Consider the following 24,630-nt stretch of genomic DNA (forward strand, 5'->3'; position numbering starts at 1 on the left):
TTAACCCTGTGCCTGATCTAAAGCCCATTGAAACTAATGGGAGTCTTTCAGTCAACCTCTGGGTTTGAAAATCTGAAATAGATACCATCATGTGTTTCACTATGAAATGAAGTGACTGTGCAGTTTCTTTCTTTTTATATCTGACACAATTACAATAAAAATCAACCAGAGACATGCCTAGAAATTAGAGCGCCATTCATTTTTCATAATTCAATAACTAAATGAACAATAAAAGCAAGCAATGAACTATTTTAATTAAAACCTTGTTTTCTCTGTTCACATTTTGACAACAATAAACATTTCAACAGGAAACTTGTGGCCTTGAAAGCAAAATCAAGATTATGATTTAAGATTGTAAACATATTATTTACAACTTATGGATAGCAACAGTGAGTTTAACAAACTATATTGTTTTGTTTAGTATTTTTAGTGTTCAACAGTTTCAGGGAATAACTGACATTATAGTCAAGTATGTTATATGCCACAGGTATGTTTCAGTTCTGAGAAACATCTATTGTTACTTATTCTCATCATGATACTGAATCTCATTAAAACGTGATTAACAAAGGTATATTTAACTTAGTGCTAAAAAGCAATGTTCTCCTTTTAAAGAGAATTCAGTAGGGTCAAATCAAGGTTTGTATTGTGGCAAAATGCATTCATTGTTTTGAACATCAGTTTTTCCTAAGCTATGTTCTGTGCTAACACATCTAACATTTTTTTCACTTTGAGGAAAAAAAATTTCCAGTGACGTAATACAATTTTTTTTGGCAATTATGAAGGCAAGCACACACCTTTTTTGAAAATAGTTAGAAGGAAACGCTGAGCCCCTCCATAGTCCTAATAAAAGTAGTTCAAGCACATCTGGGATCTCTATCTGGGGTAACCTCTTTTATTAGCACGAGAACTTGCTGCCAAGTTGGCAGAGAGGAGAATGCTATTCAATAGGCTTATACTCAAATAAGAGCTGATGCATAACATTTTGTCTGAAAAGAACCCTTGGGAAGGCTAATAATTGAAAATGCCTCAATGCCATCACACGAAGTCCAGCAGTAATATCAGCTACAGAAGTTTTTACATTGTGGCAATGAAGCAATCAAAATTCTAACAGAAAGTAGATTCTATGCACATTTTAATATATTTAAGACTTGATTATTTATACCTTTCTGTTAAAAACCAAAAATAACTTTATTTTGCTTAAAGAACTCTTGCAAAAACTCACCAGTAAAAACCTTTTCCCAAGTATTTAAAAAATAAAGCCAAACTCTTTTCCTCGAGTTTTAAGATTTGGCCCACTTGTAAACTCAGAACAAAGCATCACTGTTTCTAAAACATCCTCTGAATAATGCACCTTCCCTCTCTTTCACCCTGCAAATGCTGAAGCATGTCCTACTAGCACATGTGTAAAGTTCCCCACTAAGTTGTGCACATGCAACTGTTTGTAGAATGGGGGTTTTAATCCCAGACTCACTGTGGATCTCAACAACATGGTGAACATACCTATATAATTTTGTTTTACAGTTAACACAGTGTTGACTTCTCAACTAAATTTAAATTATTTAATAAAAATACATCTTTGATAGCAATAATTAAAATTGTAGCAGAAGAAATGCAATAATACCCCATGTAATTTACATGTATCAGATGAAGGACAACTTCTTAAAGAAGTTAAATCAAAAGAGGTTTACATTTATTTCTGGTTTTTGTTTTATTGTAGATAAAATCTTAGTGTTAAATGAGTCCATTTGTAACAGTGAGTCATGCAAATAACATATCCCCTCCTTTAGGGTTTTTGGATCCATTCCTTCCCTAGTAAATCTATTTTATAGCTTTAACAGCGATCCTAAAGTACATGCCAATTATGTGCTTCAACCCAGATCTGCGAATTGGGTTCTCTGATTCAGAATTGCTTGCTTCAATAAAATAATGTGTAACTTTTTAATGAACTAGCTAATTGATCACCAGGACTTGTTAGAAGAAGTTCAGGGAGGAGCTGAATAATTTTGTTTTGTTGTTGTTGGTGGTGGTGTGTTTGTTTTTTTTTTTTTTCCTGGAGACAGCAGCAGCAGCAAGCCTGTATTAGTAATCTTAATAATACAGAAGAGTGAAAGCATTCACTTCAAAAAACAACCTGGCCTGTTTTTAATGATTGTTTAGAGGAATGAAGACAACTGGGGGACACATAATGGCTTTCTCTGCTTTGAATCCATTCCTTTCTGAAAGCATTATAAAACCACTGAATTTCATGCATTTTTGAAAGCTGGATGCCTGCCTCGTATGTCATTAGCTTTGCTAGAACAAACCAGATAAATTCTCCTATAATCAGAGCATGAACTTCTGATCTAATTTCTTATTTTGAAGTCTGAAAAAAAGAATGTGCCGGCAGTGTTCAGAGGCATGCTGAAGGGACATATGGGCAGAGAGGTTTTTCCAGGACTGGGATGAATGACCTGCTACTCACTATTAGCACACAACTAGTGCCAGAAGTCACTGGACACTCCAATGTGTTGCGTGTTTACCAAGAGATTTATGACTCTAAAAATTATCATCAGGCTGACTTTCCTCCTTGACTTTCTGGCCAAAATGCTGTTGTACTGAGTCCTGTTGTACTCCAGCCCTGGCAATGCTCACAGAGCTGTGGAAGGCACTTTGGCCCCCAGGTTACCTCTTCCTGCCCAGCACCAGCCCCAGCACCTACTATGTGTCCCCTTGACTCCTCTTGCAGCTCCCACCTCCACTTCCCATAACATGGGGGACCTCTCAATCTCCCTTTCTGGCTCATAGCAGCAGCCCACAGGGCTTTGTCTTTCGTGCCCCTTTTGAACAGTACCTTTGCAGTAGCTTTGATACTAAACTGTTCTTATATTGTTTAAGAAGAGATCACTGTCCTTCCCTGTTCACCACAGAAGAAACAACTGGGATCTCAAAAAGTGGAAATAATGTAAAACCATTTGAGGTTTTGAGGTCTGTTCAAAAGGCATTGGAAACTCTGCATGATCTAAACCCATGAAAATATTTTGACCTATCCACAATAATCAGCATTATAACTACTACTTGAGAAATGAATAAACCTATATTATTCTTATTTTGATAGCACGAGAGAGAGCATTTTTAATGGTTATAATAGTCCTTGACCAACAACAAGATGGAGTCAACCTGAAATCCCACAATGCAGAAGATGCTTGAGTCTTTTCATCTGTTCTCTGAACCACTCTCTGAACAAGAGATACATCATATGGTGAAGCAATGACTCTACATTAAACCATGTAGCTGTTTCCAATGCCTAAGTTGAAGTTCTTGTTGGTTTTATAATAGCTAGTAGTTCATTCCAAGTTTTGTAAAAACCTCAGTCCACAGTATGCTCTCCTACCCCCTGTTCCTATCACAAAAGCATTTTGTAACACAATCAATATCTATAGGAGAACAAGTAAATGTGTGTGCTTTCTGGAAAAAATAATGAAAACTCCCTCTCTGCATAGCTAATTTTTTTGTTCATGCTTGCTGAACATTTCATCGAAGTTGTCTGGTGGATGTCTGCCACTACCGTATCCAGGTATTTAGTGTTGCAAGTCTGTTCACCACAATGTTAACCTAGCAATCCTCCCCCCTTTATTTACTGATCTAAGGCTGGAGAAAGATTTCCAATTCATGCTGAAATTGTTTTAGTCATCCTAAAACCTAAAAGGAAATAACAGTACTTTCATACCTAGATTCAAGTAGATAATGAGCAGTTAAATCCCAGCTATGTGGGACAACCACAATGTGATGTGGAGCAGACAAGGCTCAACAAACTCTTGCCACTGGGTTTGCAAAGTCTATACCCTCATGCGTAAATTCCAGAATTTCTTGCTGTTTTTATACAGTGCTGCTATTTTCTCAACCACAAATTTCAGAGGGAAAGAAAAACACTGACTCAGAGAACCGGGCTTTATACAATGTCGCAGTGCTTGCCAACGAGTGGCAGTCTTAGCTGTATTTTCCTTCTCTTCACATGTCTCATTAGGATTTTATCATATGTTCTACTCTTTTGAATAAAACTCGTAACATTTCCCTCCATGATTGGGACTTCTATAGTACCAAAGCAGATGATCTCAGGTACTGAGGTGTCTTATCAGAAGAGTTATGTGGCATAACAACAAAACAAATTAAATTATCTGTGCAATGTGAAATTTAAAATAACTTTTAAATAAAAGTACAGCCTTTGGAAAACCGAAAACAATATTTGTAGGTTTTTTGCACTTTCAGTAGCTCCCATGGTCCCAGACACTCCTAGCTGTAGTTACCTCTAGCAATACAAGTTGAGAAAAACGGTATAGTCTGAAGCTTTATATAAATTTACATTATTTAACAGTTCACATGCTTTTAATAAAAAATAACTGAACTATAATTTAAAAAGATTTTTATTTGCTAACTTAAACATTTATTCAGGTATTACTACTAGTTAATACTATCTCTCGATCCTGTGATTTCATGCAAAACTTTGCACTGCAAAATGGACCTTGATAATATGATTTATATTACTTTTTGGCTCACGTTCTTTGAATTGCTTATGTTACTTACAGGATAATAACTAAATTGAGAGTATAATTCTGTCACTTATTTTAATAGTAAATCAGAAGAGCTGTTGAAGAACTGAATATTAGATTTCCAAACAAAAAAAACCAAAAAAAATCAAAAACAAACAAACAAACAAATACCCCCTACTTATTTTAAGCCACAGATACAGCTTTGCTAGTGCAGGTTTCATATTTTAAGTATTATAGTATTGCTATGATGATTATTTAACTGCAAAAACTGTATAAGAATACAATAAAGTAGTAACACAGAGAACAGGCAAAGAACAGAACTTATTCCAATCATTCTCCATAGTAGTCATAGATTTGCTTCCATATAATCACAGAATTTTTCATACAGTCCATATTTACTTCACAAGTTAAAAACCAGTATCGTGGGTTGAGAAGTACTAACAAAAATGATTTCAAAATTCATTTAAATTAATTCCACTTTGTTGGAATTCATAATGCTTTTCAGTTTCTTTACCTCTATGGTTTATGGAGTAACATGTTCTTTTTTAAAGAAGAAAGGAATAGTTATAATGGAAATAACAGTAAAGATACTCTGAAAACTCAAAATTCTCTGCAGAGATGAATTTTATATGAATTAGAACATGAACTACTAGGTATGACAGTAAAATAATTAACTAACACAAACTGATGAATTATTACATTTACCCAAATATTTACCAAACATTGCAACTCATAAATTTGTCCATTCCACACCTGACCTCTGCCTTATTGCAATCCTGACCTGTTCTCTCCTCTCCTCTCCCTGTCTGACTGCTTATCCACAGGGCAAAAAGAGGAAATGTTGCCAGTGGATGAGAAAGAAGAAAACACTTGCCTACAGCTGAATAAGGAGTGCTGAATTCACAGTAAAATTTAGAGCTTGATCAGCAATGGATTTATCAATTTACAGCAGAATTTAGATGGAAGAGATTGACTATTCTGATCAAAATTTGAATACAATAAGATAATCATCAGCTGCCACCTCTCTTTAGGTTAGCTAGAAGCAATTTATCTAAACCCTTATAAAATAACTGGTCTAATTTCAGTCTCAACGATGAGAACATCCTGTGGGTGGCTTACGCTGAGCTTACAATTTTTGAAAATATTTTCCTTGAATGAACTGCAACATAGAATAAAGAAACAGTAAAGTCCTAAACATGGCAAAATGGCTTAGGTGGTTCACTGGTACTCAGTCAGTTCTCTGAATGTGACTCCTTATTCTTAGACCAGACTAAAGTACACTACTCAGAAAAAGAAATTAATCTTTCCTGCCCTTCCTTTTATAGATTACTTTCTTCTATTTCTTGCTTTTATATTCAAGCTAAGCAGCACATCATTCCATAAAAAATATCAGTGTGAAAAAGAAAGCAGTACTGTATATACCATGAGTGTAATAAAGTGTTTTAGAAATGAAAGCTGTATTTTGTCAACTACTAATGAAGAACTATTCTACTTTTTTCTCCTGCAGTAATTTTTCCATTATGTGCATGTACAGTAGCTATAACGTCAGAAACAAATTTTCCTTTACACGCAGTTTTGGAAGAGAATATTTAGTGAAAATAAACTTGATCAGAATTAGATCAAATTAGCATGTGCCACTATTTAATGCAAATCTACTCTGGTAATTTTGCTAATGAATAACAAAAATAACTAGTCATAGCAGTTACATATGGATAATTTAATGCTTTCCTGAAAAAGGAAACCAGGAGTTCAAACCATAAATATTTTTAATAATTTCATTCCATCAATGAGTGTGTCTGTGCAGGGAGAGTTCAAAACAGTAACAGAAAAAAGATTAGTGAAAATTACGATTTTTTCATTCCACACTAAAAGTTGTTCAGAAAAACATCACAGATACTCCTAGCTATAATATGATGTTCTGCAAGTTCCCTTTTATTTCAAGGATGAAAATACTGAAAACACTTGCTTATTTCATTGCAAGGTGAAACTATGGAGTGAGGCTCCGAGCTGGTGTCTTAGCCACCTCTTGCCCATGCTCAGCAAGTGTTTCCTCTCTTCAGTCTTCAGCCTCCAAGTCCTGCTCATGCTTGTGTCTCTGGGGTCCCAGATGCAACTGACAGCTATGGGCTTCTATGAGCTCTTTGCAAAGTACCAGTCTTTTCTCTCAGTTACAGACCTACAAACAGCACACATTTTTATTACCCTTCAGAAATTACTCCAATGTTCTTCTGTCTGAAAAGTCTTATCTAGGTGCCCTGCCAAAGCAGAAACAGCTTTGCCAGCCCCTCTGCCTGTGTCATGGATACCTCAAAAGTATAATTTTGTCATTAAAACTTTGCTTTGACTGCCTGGACAAACCTTCCTGAGCATGACTTGAAATGATAGCAATGATCATAAAGGGACAGTTCTATTTGAAAGATTACACAATATTTTCTGTGAAAGATCACACAGCATGTAATCTCAACAATTTTATGGAGGTAAGATCAGCTAGGAAGTGACCACTGTAAAAGTAATACGCAAATTTAAACACTGCTTGTGGTTTTTTTTGTATACATCTTGTGTACAAAGCATTTAATCACACTGGTGAAAGAATCTTTAGAAAGCAGTAATGGTAAAATGAACATTTGGTTTTTTACAGTGACAGTTTATTTCTGAAACCTCCTGTAATCTCTGTTTCCTAAGAAAAAAACAACTCCTCAAAATCTATGGATTTTTTTGCCCCTTATCTAAACTGGACAAATCATTGAAAATAGCACCATAAGGAATAATTTTATATTGTCAGAGATGATGGAGTTATTTTTACGATTTTAAATATAAGTAGTCACTCGTGGCCTAATACATCAACAGAAGTCTGGTTTTCATTAGTTTTGGATAAAGTCTTGTACGTTTTCCTTCAAAACAGCTTATAGAGAAACAACAGACAAAGTGATGAGGAATATAAACTAATGACTAGACGAGATCAGATATTAGATTATATTACATTAAGGCCCCAGCATCCAGTCTTAATTCAGGGCAAAATGAGAATGTGGTTTGGCTGTTTTTAGTGCATGACTTGTGCCTGCTTAAGAACTGTCCAGTTTCTTATCTCAGTTTAACTTCTGTTACAAAAATGTGTATCCTCTCTTGACCTCTCTCTGCTGGACTAGATGGACCTTCATTCTAACCCTGTAGAGCCATTCTTGAGTCCTGTGTTATTACTGCAATCTATGAATCCACTATTGCGTCTCTGCAAATTGAAGCCTTTGAAAAATTTAAACCTAAGCATGAAAATTTCATCTATCAGTTAAAATTGTTATAATATTAATGATACCAGACTAGAGGAATAATTTTGCTGCCTTTAAAAAGTAAAGGTATTTTCTATTACTTCAAAAAGATACAAATGCAAATCTTAATGCAGCTTTGTAAAATAAAACATATATCTGATAAGCCACAGGAAGGCTTCAAATTAATAATTTCTACTGGTTATTACTGGACAATACCTGAAATACAAACAGTAATCATTGTTCTAAAACTCTTCCAGTTTAGGAAAATGTAATTAAGATCTACATCCCACAGGAAAAAGCCTATTTTTTCTTCAAAAATTTCTACAGAAAGAGCCAAGTACTTCTACATAGTTTTCTCAGCAAAGCTTTGATTTCAATGTCTCCTATGGTGATCACACAGCACTTTTCCTTCCGAGAAGGCAGGAAAATCATTTCGACTTTCTGGCAAAAAGATTTTGGGGGAGGACATTTTTGGAGGTTTGTTCAGTCCTTTCCAGCATTCATTAGCATTTGAAGTTCTTTGATGAGATCAATCCCATCATAGCTTAGGGTATTTGGATTTTTTTTTTTTTAGTATTAAAATGATTTAACACCAAAAATTTGCAAACTGCAATGAAATATACATTACACTTGCTCCCTAAGGTCAAAGCAGGAGAGATAACCAAAAATATCTTTTCTCCCAAAGGAAAGAAATGGTCAAATACAGAAATCCAGATTCATTTTCAGTGGACAATAGCCAAAATCAAATTGTGAGTTGCTGAAAGAAGTGTTAGTTTTGAGTATTCACCCAACCTCCTATGTTTGTGCTGGAAAACATTTAAAAGGGAAAAAAAGTCATTAAGATGTTGTGGCTGAGATTTTTAAAATACTGGAAGGGATACAAGCAGAATTACTTTACTGAAAAGTACAGCTAAATACCCGGTATTTGAAAATATTAACTCACATGCCCTTTCTTATTAACAGACAAACCATTTAAATGACTAATAGCAAGTATACTTAACATGGACATTACCTACCATGCATATCCTGATTCCGTGTAAAAATAACTTTTTTCTATTAGATTGCGCAGCTAAGCAACAGAAAACACACACCCTTAAAGCAGCGTTACCTTTTGAAATGAAACTAGTAAAACGAAGAAATTCTGAGTTAAAGACTTTAACTCAACTCTTACCCACCCAGCTGTGCCCCAATATTACAGCTTATATGGAATTCATTATCAGCCAATGCTGAGCGACCTCAGCAGTGCTTAACATACAGTAGGGCATAACAAGGCAAGTTAAGGATGAAATTTCCTCTGAAGTGCTATGACTTTCTCTGCTGTGGTGACTTAAAGTAAAACTAGTGAAATATTGGTATGTTTTTGCTTTTGGAAGTACAATTTATTGGAAATAGTGCACTTCTCCCTGTAAAACACAAAAGAACAATATAATCCTATAACTTTAAGAAAAGTTTGCTGTGTGTTGAAATTGTACCTTGCCATTGTACCTTGCCACTTCCAGCAAATTTTTGTGTAACATTTAAATTTACCCTAGGAAGTGAAGAGAAAATGTTGACAGCTGGGAATATACCCTATTAATTCACCATATGAACATGTTGCAAAAATAAAGAAGATGAATGCTCGCAAATGCAATGTAGTGAATTACTCTGGAAAAACAGCAGCAGCAGCTATTTTCAGACTTTAGTACATTTATTTTTATTTTTCTAGTAACTTTTATACTATTAATAGTTAACAACAGAAAACAATGCTAAACAAAACTCAGGAGAATCTAGAATCCAGGTTGTATGCTGAGGTCAGAAGACTAATTTTGAGTATCCAAAACTCTGCGAATCACAGTTTCTACAAAGCTGTCAGGATACATTTTTTTTCACAGAACCAAAAAGCCCCACCCAATGAGATTATTTTTCTTATTTGTAAATACATCTTGAAAACTACCAAAGCTCAGCTTCAAGTATTTTACAGCCCAGTTTTAAACACCAGAAAATAAGACTTAATGCTGTAGTGGAAACACTAACAGGCTCTTGACAACAGCCATGCAAGGCTGCATCTTTGTATCGCGACACACTCACCCAGCTGAAAAAACTCACCAGTTATCCAAGATAGTGTGGAAAAAAGAACACTGTTATTTTAGGAAAGACATTTGCTTGAAAATTGGCATAAAGTGAAAATTAAAAAGGTGGGGTTTTTTTCCCCCAAACTCAACCTAACTACTCCATAAAGTAACGCACAAATCATTCATTATAATGAGTCATAACAATGATTTGTGATCTTCCAAGTTTTCATTTTATGCCCCTCTGTTTTTCCTTAAAGACAGGAGGATAGACAAAGACTGGAAACTTTGGGTCATATGGATCACGGCACCACTGCTATGTCTGGAATTTTCTTATAAATATCCTATTGCTCTGAGGTTCATAGGCCTGACTGAAACAGCAGGGACAATCTCATTTGTACTTTTATAGTTGTAGAGGGATTTGCAAGAGTTAATGCAATTTTCCATAATATTTCTTACCGACTCCAGGAATAAAGAGAGAATTCCCTTTTTAATCAGTGTCTGAAACATTGTTAAGTCTAAGGAAAAAGAGGACTTCTTTCAGACGTAACAAGGCTTTTCCAAGTGCTGATAATTTTAAAGGTACAAAGTGAGGCAACTGTTGAAAAAGAGAGGATTTCAGCAAAGCATTTGTGGGCAGCAGGCATAGAGTAGCCTGGAGGATACACTTCTCAGCAGATTTTACTGCTTGTTTGCAGCCTTCTTCCTTTTAAAGACTGCTTTTCCAAAAAGGAAAGGTAAATGATTCCTTTTGATTTCAGGAAAACCTTCAAATCAAAGAAGTATCTTCAGGTTCTGCTACAGTGATGTCTATCTGAAACAAAACCAAACTGCTTCACTAACCACCAGCTGCAAGCTAGAAAAACTCCTCCTTTCATTTTGTACGGTCACAGAAGTCTTTTAAAGACGTTTTGCTCACATTCTTTTCCAGGCAGGCAGGCAGACTACGCTAACATGGCCAATCTGACTCAGCTATTGAGCCTGAGGGCTGAAAAACAGGCATGAGAAAAGGCAGTTTTGATGTTGTCATGCAATATTTCTCAGGGACAACTGCTTTGGTTCCTTACCACATTCAGTACCCCTTCCATATGCCTACCTAGTCCAGTGTTCATAGTGCTATGTGGACTCAGAGATAAAACTAAATGAATTATTAAATGCCTACTGATAAATAAAATGGTTTTCTATGTGACATAGTGCTGGCAGTAGGTTTAGCTGCTCCATTGTGGGTCTAATCTTCATGCAATATAGTCTGCACACATAAATAGGAATCCAAGGATACCCAGTATACAGCTTCCCCTGCTATGGAGCCTGAAAGGTGCCCAGACTAATGTCTGACAAGGACTTACCGTACCTAAACATTGCAGAGTACATCCTTGTTAAAAATCTACAGCTTGTCTGACTTGTGGCCTGAATCCCTCCCAAGAATAAATCTGACCTTCAAGGTCTGCAGAAAGGTATCTTCAGTTTCATCACCTGCCAGAGAGAGTTTTTCACCTTTTTCTATTTCAAGATTCTCTTGAAAATGCAAACAGCCATCCTGCCTACCAGTTAAGAGACTTATCACCTGCCAGTTTATAAGAGGTCATTTATTACAGGTCACAAGATACTAACTTGTCATTGGAACTGGCAGCAGTAACCTCAGTCTCACAATCAACAAACACTGCTGCTTTTGTTGCAAGAGGTTTTCCCTATGAGCCTGTGGTCTGGGTAAAGGGCAAATAGGAAAAGTGAATCACAGAGGAATAACTGATGGACACATAGAGAGTAAGCAAAATTATGAAAATATGTGCAAGACAGACGAGTGTGGTCCTGGAGAAAAGTTATATACTGCATAGATGGAAAACCTTGAGGCAGTTATTGGCTAAAATATTATTAATATCTCATTGCCTCTGCTCTTTCTTTGTCCTCTTTAACACCCATAACCAAACACTGCAATTCTGCAACTTCTTCTCTGTCTTTAGTACTGCACTGACGAGATAGTAATAATGTAGATGTAAATGACATCTGAATTGCTATATGGTATTGATTTACTGTACTGTATCAAATTATAATGCTTAAATGCATCAGCTTCCATTAACAATAAAAGCTTAAAACCAGATTAGAATCCTATGTTTTAACTTTATATGAGGTACCTCTGTAGAATTTCTATCCTCACCAGTAGATATTACAAAAAGGTATGCAGTTTTCAGAGGTTTCCTAGACCTACACCACATCTCATCTTGACTTAATATCAAGTGGCATCTTTAACATGTCTTAAAGTCTTTTTTTAGTATCAAAGACACTGCTCACTATTCCATTTAACACAGCTGAGCAACTGCTGCTTTTCTTCTCACCACTAAAGTATATGTGTGCACAAAAATAACCTTCTTAAAATACACAGAGGAAATATGATATGATTCGAGAAACTAATTTTCTTCTAAGGAATATGTGAAGTAAGAATGGTTCAAAGTCTACACCACTGTTATAAATTATGTCTAAAGAATAAGAAAGATGATCAGAAGAGTAATGTATCTCCAGATCTGCTCATATAATGGCCTCTAAGTAGCCTGCAAACTTCCTGCCCAGGGTCAGGACTCTGTACTAAGAAGCACTTGACCTGCTTAATTTCTTGTTATTCAGTTTCCATCCCAACAGCTATGATTGTGTGGAGTTTCAATTAATATCTTGAAGAAGCTCTTCAACATAGATAATATGGCCAGTTACAAACCTCTATTAAATATGACTTGCTGCCCTCAAAAGTAGAAAAATTCTCTAGAAGATGAGCACTAAAATATACAAAGTGCATAGCCAATGGATATATACTGGGTAAATACCAACTAAAAGTAAGAAAAATCCTTACCCTGTATCTAGACAGTACCCAGACAGACATAACAGTGTCTAGAACTGCTCATCTACTCCTATAGACTAGGTTGTGCTAGGAGTGAAAAGCCGCATTCCAAAAAATGCAAAGGAGATTCAGAATCAATCAGTAATTAATTAATTTCTCATTAGTAGAGAGAACTATGCATACGTAAGAAAAAGAAACCTCTTTCTGGAAAACAAATTAAAACCAAACCAAACCAAACAAAAACCCCCAACAACACAAACCAAACCAAAACACAAAAACCCCAGCTGATTTACCAAGTATTTACACAGCTGATTCAAGAAGTACTTTCCAAAACTCAACAAAAATTAATTTCTTTACCAGCTACTTCTGAAAAGTTTTATAAAAGAAGTCAGGGTGTGAAAAACCCCATCAGGTTATTTCATATATAAACAAAGAAGGTCTAGGAAATCTAGATCTGATCATTTGAATGTTTTCATACATGCATGCATGTACATGTTCCTCATCTTTCCTGTAATCACAATGAATAAAATGTTCTGTATTATCAAATACAAAAGGTTTTCAGGAAGAAAGAATGAACACACCACTAATTCATGCCTCCAAATTCCTTATTATGCTTGGTATACGCTTGCATGTTAGTTAACTAAACATAAATCAATAAATTGACGTATGTCATTGAGTTTGGATACCAATTTAACACCTTTGCATAAAGTTAGAGAAGAGAATTAGAAAATTACTTCGAATTTATTATTTCTAGAAAGAGTAGAAAAAAGTCTTTGAGGATTAATTTCATGCTGTGGGTTAAATTTCACTCTCACGATAGGCCAACTATTGCCTGAGGCTCTACAGATAATGAACCTGCCAAGGGATTAGCAAGGAAACACTTGTGTTATTATAAATCGTGTACACTTCCCGTTCTAACCAACTTCATTCTTCATGACATTAACAAATTACTCTCTGTCCATGTTTCAATATAATACAAGGTTGTGAATGACCCTGAACCAATAGTACATTAGATAAGATCTTCTCAAGATGTAAATAGCTATTAAATTTGGTTGAAAGATCCAGACCTCCTGAAGTGAGAATATAAGACATTTTGTGTCAAATCTCTCCAAGACCCAGAGACACATTTGTATGTAAAATCTGTCTTAAGAATATCAGCTAATACAGTCAAAAATGGCTTATGGAGAAATATGCACAAAGGAATTAAATGTAACACAGAAACAGAGGAAATTTTAGGGAAAATTAATCTACGACAAACAGTAGAAATCAACCCAAGCAAAGATGTTAATTCCTCATCTTAACTGTAAACAATGGATATGCTGAAGAGCTCAGACACATAATTTATTGAATGTTTATTAGACTAGAAGTTCCAATAATGATTTTATGCTGAAGGTGAGTTAGAATACAGCAACCCTGGCTGTACATACAGATTGGGGAATGAGAGGTTGGAGAGCAGCACTGTGGAGAGAGATCTCGGGTTTCTCATTGACAGCAAGTCGAACATGAGTCAACAGTGTGCCCTGGCAGCCAAGAGGGCCAACCATGTCCTGGGGTGCATCCAGCACAGCATTGCCAGCCGGGTGAGGGAGGTGATTTTCCCACTCTGCTCTACACTGGTGCGGCCTCACCTGGAGCACTGTGCGTAGTTCTGGGCACCACAGGATGAAAAGGATATAAAGCTACTGGAGAGTGTGCAGAAGAGGGTCATCAAGTTGGTGAAGGGTTTGGAGGGGAAGCTGTATGAGGAGCAGCTAAGATCACTTGGTTTGTTCAGCCTGGAGAAGAGGAGACTAAGAGGAGACCTCATCACGGTCTACAACTTCCTCACAAGGGGAGGAGGAAGGGTAGGGGCTAATCACTCTGGTGACCAATGACAGAACCTGAGGGAATGGCAGGAAAATGTGCCATGGGAGGTTCAAGTTGGACATTAGGAAAAGGTTCTTCACCCAGAAGATGGCGGAGCACTGGAACAGGCTCCTCAGTGAGGTGTCACGGCCCCAAGCCTGACAGTGTTCAAGAAGTGATTGGACGACGCCCGCCAACACATGGTGTGAATTTTGGGGTTGTCATATGCAGGGACAGGAGTTGACTTGATCCTTGTGGGTCCCTTCCAACTCAGGACATTCTATGACTCTAATATTTATGATGCAAATATAGATGTTTTCTATATTTGATCCTTTCCTCTCTTCTGTTCTTGAAAACCTTCACATTGTTATTTTTCACCTGTAGAAAACAGCTCTGTTTCCAGGCAATCCATGCCAAACTATACTGGTATACACTGGCAGAAATATTACATAATATTGCAACGTTAAAGTAGAAATGTGACATCATGAACTGCAACCTTTATTTAAACACTAACATATAAACAGAAAGGCAAGAAAGAAGTCCAAGCTCTGAACCTTCTTTTGCTGACCCAGATCAACTTAGGACAACATTCTCTGAATTTCAGAGATGGTAGTATTACTGCTAATGTCTCCTGTAGGGATAAAGACTCCTAAAAATGGTATGATTCTGGTAACATAGCTCACTCTTCTACATCTTTCGGAGCAATGGAGCACAACCACAGAGAGCAATTTTCTGTGCCGTATCGCTTTCCCACCTCCTTTGAAGCCAAAGCCTTTTTTGAAACAAACCATCTCTAGGGTGTGGCACCACATCAGTTCTAATCTCCACATGCTAATCATACATGTTAAAATACTCAGAGAATTATTCTTTGTGCTGGATTGTAAAAGGCATGCACAACTTTTTTTTCCTCTTTCTGCCAAACAGCCTGGGCATGACCCATTGCTAATGTTCCCTTAAACACTCTGAGGGAAAATGACCTGACAGGTTGTCCTGGAACCCCAAAGATGTGAGCTTATGATGTCAGAAAATCGGTCAGTTTTGTCTCTTTACTCCTGCTTCTGCGAGTCAGTGAGTTCTGCTCTGCCTTGCTGTAGTTACAGTCTGCTGCTCTTCCAGCCACCATGAGTCACACTGAGCTATGCTGAATGACTTGGACCTACTGCATGGCTGGTATTGTTCTCATATCACCAAAACAGAGAAAGGGAAATTTTACCATTGTGTTCTTGCAATACATCAGTATCATTTTCTTGACTGCCTACAGTAAGCAAGAGTATTATTTGCTGCACTTGCCTCTTAATTTTCTAACTGGACAGGAAAGAATACAATTGTATTAGGAGGCAGATAATGTAGAGTAACAAATGTCTCACTTTTGAGACTTTGCCATTCTGACTCCTTGCATCACAAAAGCCTAGGAAGCTGCGCTCTTAACCTACTCATACAGCTGAGCCTGCTTTGCACCCAACAGTGGGACCAGACCTTCGGTCAAAATTGTCTTTAATGAAGGACAAAACCTATTAAAATGACAACTGAGCATTCCCACATACTAAAGGAATACTTGGACAGTGTAATGACTCCTATGACCAGACCCTCTGTACTTTTCCAGGACTGGAGGTGCTGCAGACTAGATTACTAGGATTTGGGTGGTCTCAGTACTGGGAAGACAATCAAATGTCACTAACACCTTACATTACAAATGTAATTTGGTGAATGGTTCCTCTGATGGCAAAGCCCACTTAAGAAAATAACTGCTTGTTGCCAGACTCTCTCTTTTGCTGATGCAAATATTTATGAAGCCAAAAACCAACCACCCCTCACCTGAATTTCTGCTGTTAACCTGGATTGCTTTATTTTTCATGACAAATTCAAAGCTGCTCTTGAGTGTATGGATACAATTAACACCAAAATTAATACAGCTTTTCTTTAAATAATTTTCATTTTCCTGAAGCAGCCTGTTCTCTTTTATACCATAGGATCTCACAGATATCATATTCAGCATAGTATCCAGACTTATCATCACATGATGTGTGTCTGTCTCCCTGTCTCAGCAAGTATTAAGCTTACAGCAAAAATTCATGCATCCATCTGAAGGGGTAAAAAGGAAAAAGAGCAAACAAAGGACTGCTGTCAAGTGAAGTGCAAATGAATCAGACAGAAGCAACCTGGGACAGGTTGTTAAAAAGGACAAAGAAGAGACACAGGGGGAACAGATTTGGTAGAAAAGGGCAGCCACCTTTGTGAGGTGGGCAGAAAAAAAGAGGCAGATTTTTGGAATTAGGAAGTGAAGAGTAAGGCAAAATGAGAGGCTAGAAACAGACATAAACAAAATTATCTGGGCCACAAGGATCTGCAATGATTTGTGAACATGCTTTGTAAATGGAATGATTTGTGAACATATAACAAAATGTGAACATATAACAAAATGTGAACATATAACAAAAACCATTTCAGTATTTTCAGTGAGTGTGTTTCATGAAAATCATGTTCTGTGCCTCTCTGTGGTCTGTTTTTAAGAGCAGCAGGTTCGTTCTGTGAAACTTCTTAGAGAAAAGTTTGAACTATAAACATTTCCACAAGATACAATTCTTAAGGCAGACATATGGAAATAAAAATGTACAACAAGAAGTGTATTTTCTGAGACCCCTTCCACCTTAAGTCCATGGGGTACATAATAGTCTGAAAGGGAATCATGCTGCATCAGAAATAAGGATGTTGAAGCTGGTCTATTAATATGCAGAAGTTGTTAAATGTGGTCATGTGGCCCCTGTTGCTGAAGACACATTATTATGGTTTGTCTAACTTAGAGTTTCTTGAAAGCCAATAGCTTTAAATTCAGACATACTAAGTTCACGCAGGATCTAACAATAGTGTCTATTTCTCAGCTGGTCATTACTTGAATTAAAAAAAAAAATAATCTTAAGTTAGCTTAAAACAGTTCTATGCTACTCTTTCAACCATAGAATAGAGCACATTCAACTTTACATTAAACAATTTATGTTCACATCTGTCACATATTACTCATGGCCTCTTTCTTCCCTTCCCTGAGGGGAGATTCTTGTTTTGACAGCATTTTGTTGTCTGTACTTCTGGTCAACTTTTGATTTATAAAGGAAAAATTAAAAAAAATAAGGTAAATTTATTTCAAGTTTTGATATTTCTACTGCCTCTTAATTGACTATGGATTGTTACTCTTAGATTATAGAGGAAGAATTAAAAGAAAATCCTACCAACAAATGGACTAACAGAAAGAAGAGATATATCTAATTGGTTGGTAAACGTCGCATGCTTTTATTATCACTCTTTTTCCTAAAGAAAATCGTAATTGGATGTGATGGATAAGAATTATCTTCCTCATAAGAGATCTGCCAAGTAGTTGTCAGCTGGCCAAACCAATATCCTGAACCTTTTTTTGCCTTTTATAGACTAAGGTCTTACTATTAATATATGGCAAATTTAGATGAAGTCAGCGGGGAAATCCTTTTTAGCGGACAACCAGGTGTCAGAAATTTTCATTATGAGATAAGTATTTTGGTGATACTCATCTCCACTATCATGCAGCAAACACATTTAACTCTAAACAATTTTTACAGTTTTTTTATAAACACTAAAACCAGTAACTAAAGAGAAACTGAATAGACTTAACATGTTAACTAGAAGTAATCAGAATGAATCATTTAATCTTCTGTGCCAGGTGGTAATAATAATTTAACTAGTGAACTTTTTTGTGTCAGATTTTTTTCAAATTTAGAGCTAAGCTTTGAATAGAGAAGAGCTAGGCATTGCCTGACAAGATGAATTAATGTGTCTATCAGCATTAAGCCCATGCTACACAGTGACATCTCTCCAGTAGGTAAACTGCCTCTGAGACTAATGTGTCTTCACTTATTACTTCAGTCCTCTTTGGTTAAGCTCTGAAACGCCGAGCGATACAAATGATCTTGTCTTCAAAATAATTTAAAGCCTGCTGTAGTGCAGAATGGAAAACACAGAGAGCAAGGTCTTGTCAAAATGCAAAATCAACAGAGAGTGTCGGGAGGCAGAGCTTGCTGTCTGTAATGTGATCCTTCCACACACCATAATCTCCATTTTATTTTGCCTAATGAGGCAGGAGTTAAAACAGTTGACCTGATCAAATTCAGATGGCAGCCCTAAAGGATGAGCCCCCTGCTGCACTCTTGTCCCGACACCCTTTGTTACCTCCAAGTGAGCTGAGACCAGGCTGTGAACCATGTAAATAGGAGGTTTCCAGGTTAATGAAAAGCTGCAACACCGTTCTAAATCGGGACAGAAGGTTATGCTTTTCTAATCCAAAGAAACTTTCATGAACCTCAGTAATAAAATTTAACGAATACTGGCCATTTTGACTCTTGCAAATAGAGACTGGACAAAGGGTAACAGTTTGCTTAAAAAAAAATCCTTATTCTATACCTACTGTTCAGCACATATTATTAAAATAACACTAATTCTTATGACAAATGCAAATATATCAATTAAAAAAGGATATCTTGGGAAAAGGTAGTTAATGGTTCTTATGAACTGATGTTTTTATTAGGTGATGGCATGTTTGTTGTTTCATTTAATTACTTATCTGCCAAGGAGTTTCTTTCAACACCAAATCAGAATCTACATGCTACAATCATGTAACACATTCAATTTCAGTCCATGTGCTCCAACTGCTGACACAGATAAATCTTCAAAAGTGGGCAAAACATAAAAATTGTCTACATTATCTTTCAGCATATAGTAAAATTTGCAGTCTTTTACACAAAGGAAATAAAAATAGGATTTATAAACTATACATATATACACACATATATATAAAATAGGATATATATACATACAATATATACATACATATACATAAAATAGGATTTATTAACTATACTTCTACCTGTCACTTGAAAGATGAGACTGTGTTGGATAGCACATCTATAGCATCTACAGAGAGGTATGGAGAGACAGGGTGTATTAATTTGGCCTTAGTGTGTAGCTTTTTGTAAAATTTTGAGTGTGGAGGGGAGGCAGGTTGAAACATGTTCACAAAAGATCATGTAGATAAATGAAGTGGATAAGATATACACAGAAATACCTCAGTGGATATCTGGAGTTTCATTAATAAGTTTGACTACATTTCCTGGTTTGGGATCTCTGAGTTCTTTCTAATGTGAAGCATTACATATTATGAAAATATACATAATAACACACAGAAAACACATTCAACTGGACAGAAAGAAATCAATGCCTGCATAATAAAAAAAACACATATATGATTTATGCTCAGTTTGTGCATTTACATGATTTTAACTCTACTGAAAATTTATATTAACTTAATATTTTTGTCTTAAAGAAAAGTGTGACAGATTTCACATTTGTGATGTTTTCGGTTTATCTCATCTGTTATTTAGTATATATTACAAATTTGTGTTCAAATTTCACTGGACTGTATTTTTAGCTACTTTTCCTTTTCCTCAATTAGGCATTTGTGACACCACTTTTCATACATTCCAGTAATCAATTCTGAACTCATTCATCAGGATTTCAGAAGCCACTCTCGAAAAATTAGATACATGTGCTCAGTGTAAATGGGAATGCTATGATTTATGACACAGGTCATTCTGAAAACCCACGAGTTCTTCCCCAGTGACGTGCCAGAAATCACAACTATTACTATAGGGCTGTGATCTGTTTATTATACAGCTTATGGGTGGTGTGCCACGTCTAATTCATTTCTAATGCGTTACATATTTCCTGGTTGATTTTTGAAAATAAGAATTACAGTTGTTTAGAGTGTGACAAGAACAGTAAACTGCTGGTTTAGTTAATACATTTTAAAATGAATTGATTAAACTATCAGGTTGTTTGCACTCAGTGTTCAAGCTATGAAGGCAGTATTGTTTCAATTGTAACTACAGCAGTAAGCAGTTCAGTAGATCATGTGTTATGCATCCCTTGGGTGAAAAAAACATGGATGTTCATTCTAACTGGCAGGGAAGAAATTCAATTCCTGTGTTCTCTTCAGTTTAGAAAGGGAAGACAGTGGCAATCACAACAGAAAATAGGTCTTTCCAGAAGTCCATGATATCAGTTACCTGCTCAAGGGAGGGATGACTGTGCTCCTGAGCCAGCCAGCTCACAAAGCCTTGTCATTGTATCTGCTAGAAAGCTACTTAACCCACTCCTGCTCACCCTTCCCACTGGTGATATGAGAGCAACAAAGCAGCTCTGTCACATACACAGCACAAATCAAATAAGGTTTTTCATGGTGCTCACCAAAGACAGTGAAGTTATTTACTGCTTTGGTTTTGTCACAACTTCTAACCACGGGTTAAGGGTAAGCTTATAGAAAGGATCACAGAGTCACAGAATGTTAGGGATTGGAAGGGACCTCGAAAGATCATCTAGTCCAATTCCCCTGCCGGAGCAGGAACACCTAGATGAGGTTACACAGGATGGCGTCAACTAACTAGTTTCTACTGTAGGCTGACATACGGTTTTATCAAGAACAAAAGAGGGCTGTAGTCCTCAATTAATGCTGCTTCACACAGCATGCAATTCTGGTTGTGTGTCACAGCAACATCCATGCAGATATGCACCACAAACACGCAGGCAGTCATGTCTGTCAAGTCTAGCACAGACCAACACCTCCGTGTCACTGAAGGCCTCTGCCTTTAAACTGAGTTAGAATCCGGACAAAACTCTTGTAATTACGTACAGTCTGTTGGAAATAGACATACATTAAAGAAGAACCCTTGTATACATTTTAAGTACTTAGGTACCATTGATATACTGCCAAGGTTCTAGCAAGTGTTCTTTAAGAAGGGGCACACATTTGTCAACATTCTGTTTTCTTAGGTGGCTGCTTGAATTTTGATCAATAACAGAGATATTTTACATGAAAATACAACCAACGCTTCATAGTAGAGAGCAGGACACTTAAACTTTTCAGTAAACTATTACCAAGCGTCTCCAGACTCCTACAATCATATCTTCAGGACACAGAATTTCTGCAGGTATCCCAGTATTTTGTGGAGGTCATCACAGGAGCAGCAATAGTGAAATTTGGATAGGTATTCCACTTCGGTATGTTCTCTTTGTCCACAAGACTGCATTGCCTGGGGTAGGTTGTGCTCTTTGGTTATGTGACATAATCCAGACTCTGCAGGATGACAAGGAAAGGGGCAGAAGGCCTAGGATAGGGACAAGGCATAGGAAGAAGTTCAAAGATGAAAATGCTCAATACCTCAGTGGCTTGAGCACTCACAAACATATACATGAACGGGCAGTTACAATAAAAGCATAGATTTGATACATAATCACTGCACTTGTACATACTAAAATATTGTGGAAAAGAGAGATAGAATAACAAAATACTTGCTGAAAAAGACAACAGAATTAGACTTCAATTTGTATTTTGCTTAATCCCAGAGGAGTACCCATGAAGCATAAAATTACTAAAATTTAGTTCACTAAAAACTGAAAACAAGAATATTCATATGATAAAATCTAATGTCAGAAGCACCCAGATGCCACCAGGAGCAAATACTTTTTCTCAGTTTTGTGGGTCCACTCTTCAGATGGTGTGGTCCCTTTTTGTTTTCCTTCTGACCATCCTGTCCCCTCTTTTCCCACCATTCCCCTGTTCAGAGCTGAGCTGGCTTCATACGCATAGTCTCACTGCTCCACACTCCTGGTTCCTCTCCTCCCTCCTCAAAAATGTCAGGGTAGAACTTCCTGCCTTGTAAAGGCTCAGGAAGTTCTACAGGTCCTGTAAAAGGGAGAATCCAAGCAGCAGCAGAAGAGAAAGGAGTCCCGGGATGGTAGAAAAGAAGGGGCTGTGCTACGGAAGATCTGTGCCCAGGCAAAGAACAGGAACTCTGCACACTCAGCACCACATTGTGCTCTGGCCTCCACCATGGACTGAAACTACTCTGGGCTAAATTTCAGCCTTTGCAAATTCAGGAGCCTAGTGGGATGAGATGGCATGTGAGTGAGAAGCGGGGGAGAGGAGAAAGAAGGATCTTACACATTACTTGAAAAACCTGTTGAAGCCCTCATCCAAAATATTTTATAGTAATATGTGGTAGAATTCCTTTACCAATACAGTGAAAGACTGAAATGGGTCCTCCTATCACTCATTTCTGTGATGCCATGCCACTTGTCCCTTCTCTACCATTCCTTTAAAAAAAACTTCCAAGTGCAATGGAATATGATACGCATCAATAATGGTGTATGTAAAATACAGATTAAAATCCTTGGTTGTTGTTGGACTATACTGTGGCTTACATATGCAATGCCTGAAGACTTTTTTAAACGCAGGAAAAAAATTATTTCCAAGTAACTGCATAAGCAAGTGCAGCCTACTACTTAGTGTGCAATAATTGCTTGTTTTGTGCTTGATCCAAAGAGACCATAATTTTGCAATGGTTCTGGATTGAAGGTCAGAAAATTTAGTTCTATAGGGAAAATACAATTATAACTTTTTTTTTTTTTTTTTTTTACTCTAGTAACTCTTTCTTTAATCTTAGATTAAGACAACAGGATTCATCAGCTGAAAAACAAAGGCCACTTGCAGGGGAGAAAAACAAACATGGTGCTAGATTGCACACAAATGGAAAGACAATATTTGCTGGCAAATCACACCAGAGGATGGTAAAACAAAAAGACTATGAAACAGGAATCAGGGTTTAAATTTCTAGGTTTTCCAAAGATATATATCAATAATATCTTAAAGTAATTTTGATTTCAGAACATTCTCAGGTTTAATATAGGAATTAAAAAGAGTTCCAAAGAATAAGTTTACATTATTGAACAAGTTTTATCCAGACAATGCCTTATCTCTGTTTCCAACTTCAATTACTATTGTATCTGTGAAGTATAGAGTCAATGCCAATATATTTGAGCAGATGAATATATTAGATTCACTGTTAGAAGCAAACTATGTTTCCTCCATAAAGTTAACCAGCAATGTTTCTTGAAACTTAGGGAAGAAAGAAAAGAATGATCCTCTTGTAGTCCATTTATCTAGTAATTTGTCACAGAATAAAACTTTATTAACAACAATTGAAAGCATACTAAAGATATGTCTAGCAACAATGTCAGAGGTAAAGATCAGAAATAGCAGACTCTAGTTTAAAACATACAAGAGGAAATGTATTAAGCAATTAGAATTTATGACCATTGATTGCTTATTAAAACATTAACCTGTCTAAAGGTATTGTGAATAGCACAGATAGATGCACTAGCAGAAAGACCACAGGAGAAAGAAATAAAATGAATTATCTATATTCAAATTTTCCCAAGACTCTACGATTAACATATTTTAAAAATGCCAGTTGTTGCAACCATTTTGTTCTTGCCATTACTTTGATTTTATATTCTTTTTCTAAAATATATTGCACACATTAACTGAGCAAAATATTTTCTGCATCTCTGCTAAAGTCTATGCTTTGTAGTGTGAAGGAAAATACAGAATACCAAGCCCAAAGACAAGGACACACATTTAGAAAACTTTCAGTACTGAGAGATACTTGTCCATTCTTATGGTTCTGGAAATAACCCCAAACTGCCAGGGAAGAACCTCTGTTAGTGCATGAATTGAATACTACGTATGCAAGTCTAACATGTTGTCTGGTAAGGCAGATGGACTCCTTGCTTCTCTTAATCATGATGTTTTTCACCATGATCTAAGAAAAGGGAAAATGCTGTCATTAGAATAAACACTAATCATCACTGATGACCACTAGGTACCCCAAGTTATAACCCACATGGAGCTGTGAGCTGAGCGCTATGAAAGCATGTCAGTCTTGAGAATCTACCCCAAGATGTGAAATGACCTCCGGTGTAGTAGCCACATATTTCATAGATTCATTCAAAGTTCTTGATCCTCAGATGGGACAGTGAAGATTTGAATAGAATAAGTACGAAAGGAGATTTTTCTCTTGACAGTTGCCAAGAAATGAACAGGGATATGAAATGGTGTGATGAAGAGCATATTTCCTGTTTGAAGGGAGTAGAAGTAAACACTGTAGCCAATGTCTGTGGTCTACTAGGCCAGATTCAGCACCCCAAGGAGCTGGTATCTCTTGAGAGAGTAAGACTGATTGAGAATTTTTTTTCTTACAGTT

At 36.6% G+C, this 24,630-nt stretch overlaps 1 protein-coding gene across 3 annotated transcripts in view; it reads right to left on the reverse strand.

The window, feature by feature from the left end:
- Positions 1 to 24,630, reverse strand: part of SLC25A21 (solute carrier family 25 member 21) — a 257,043-nt gene that overhangs the window by 67,070 nt on the left and 165,343 nt on the right. The gene's annotated exons all lie outside the window — the stretch shown is intronic.

The sequence above is a fragment of the Patagioenas fasciata genome, chromosome 5 (assembly GCF_037038585.1).
Source record: "Patagioenas fasciata isolate bPatFas1 chromosome 5, bPatFas1.hap1, whole genome shotgun sequence".
In the NCBI taxonomy this organism is placed as follows: Eukaryota; Metazoa; Chordata; class Aves; order Columbiformes; family Columbidae; genus Patagioenas; species Patagioenas fasciata.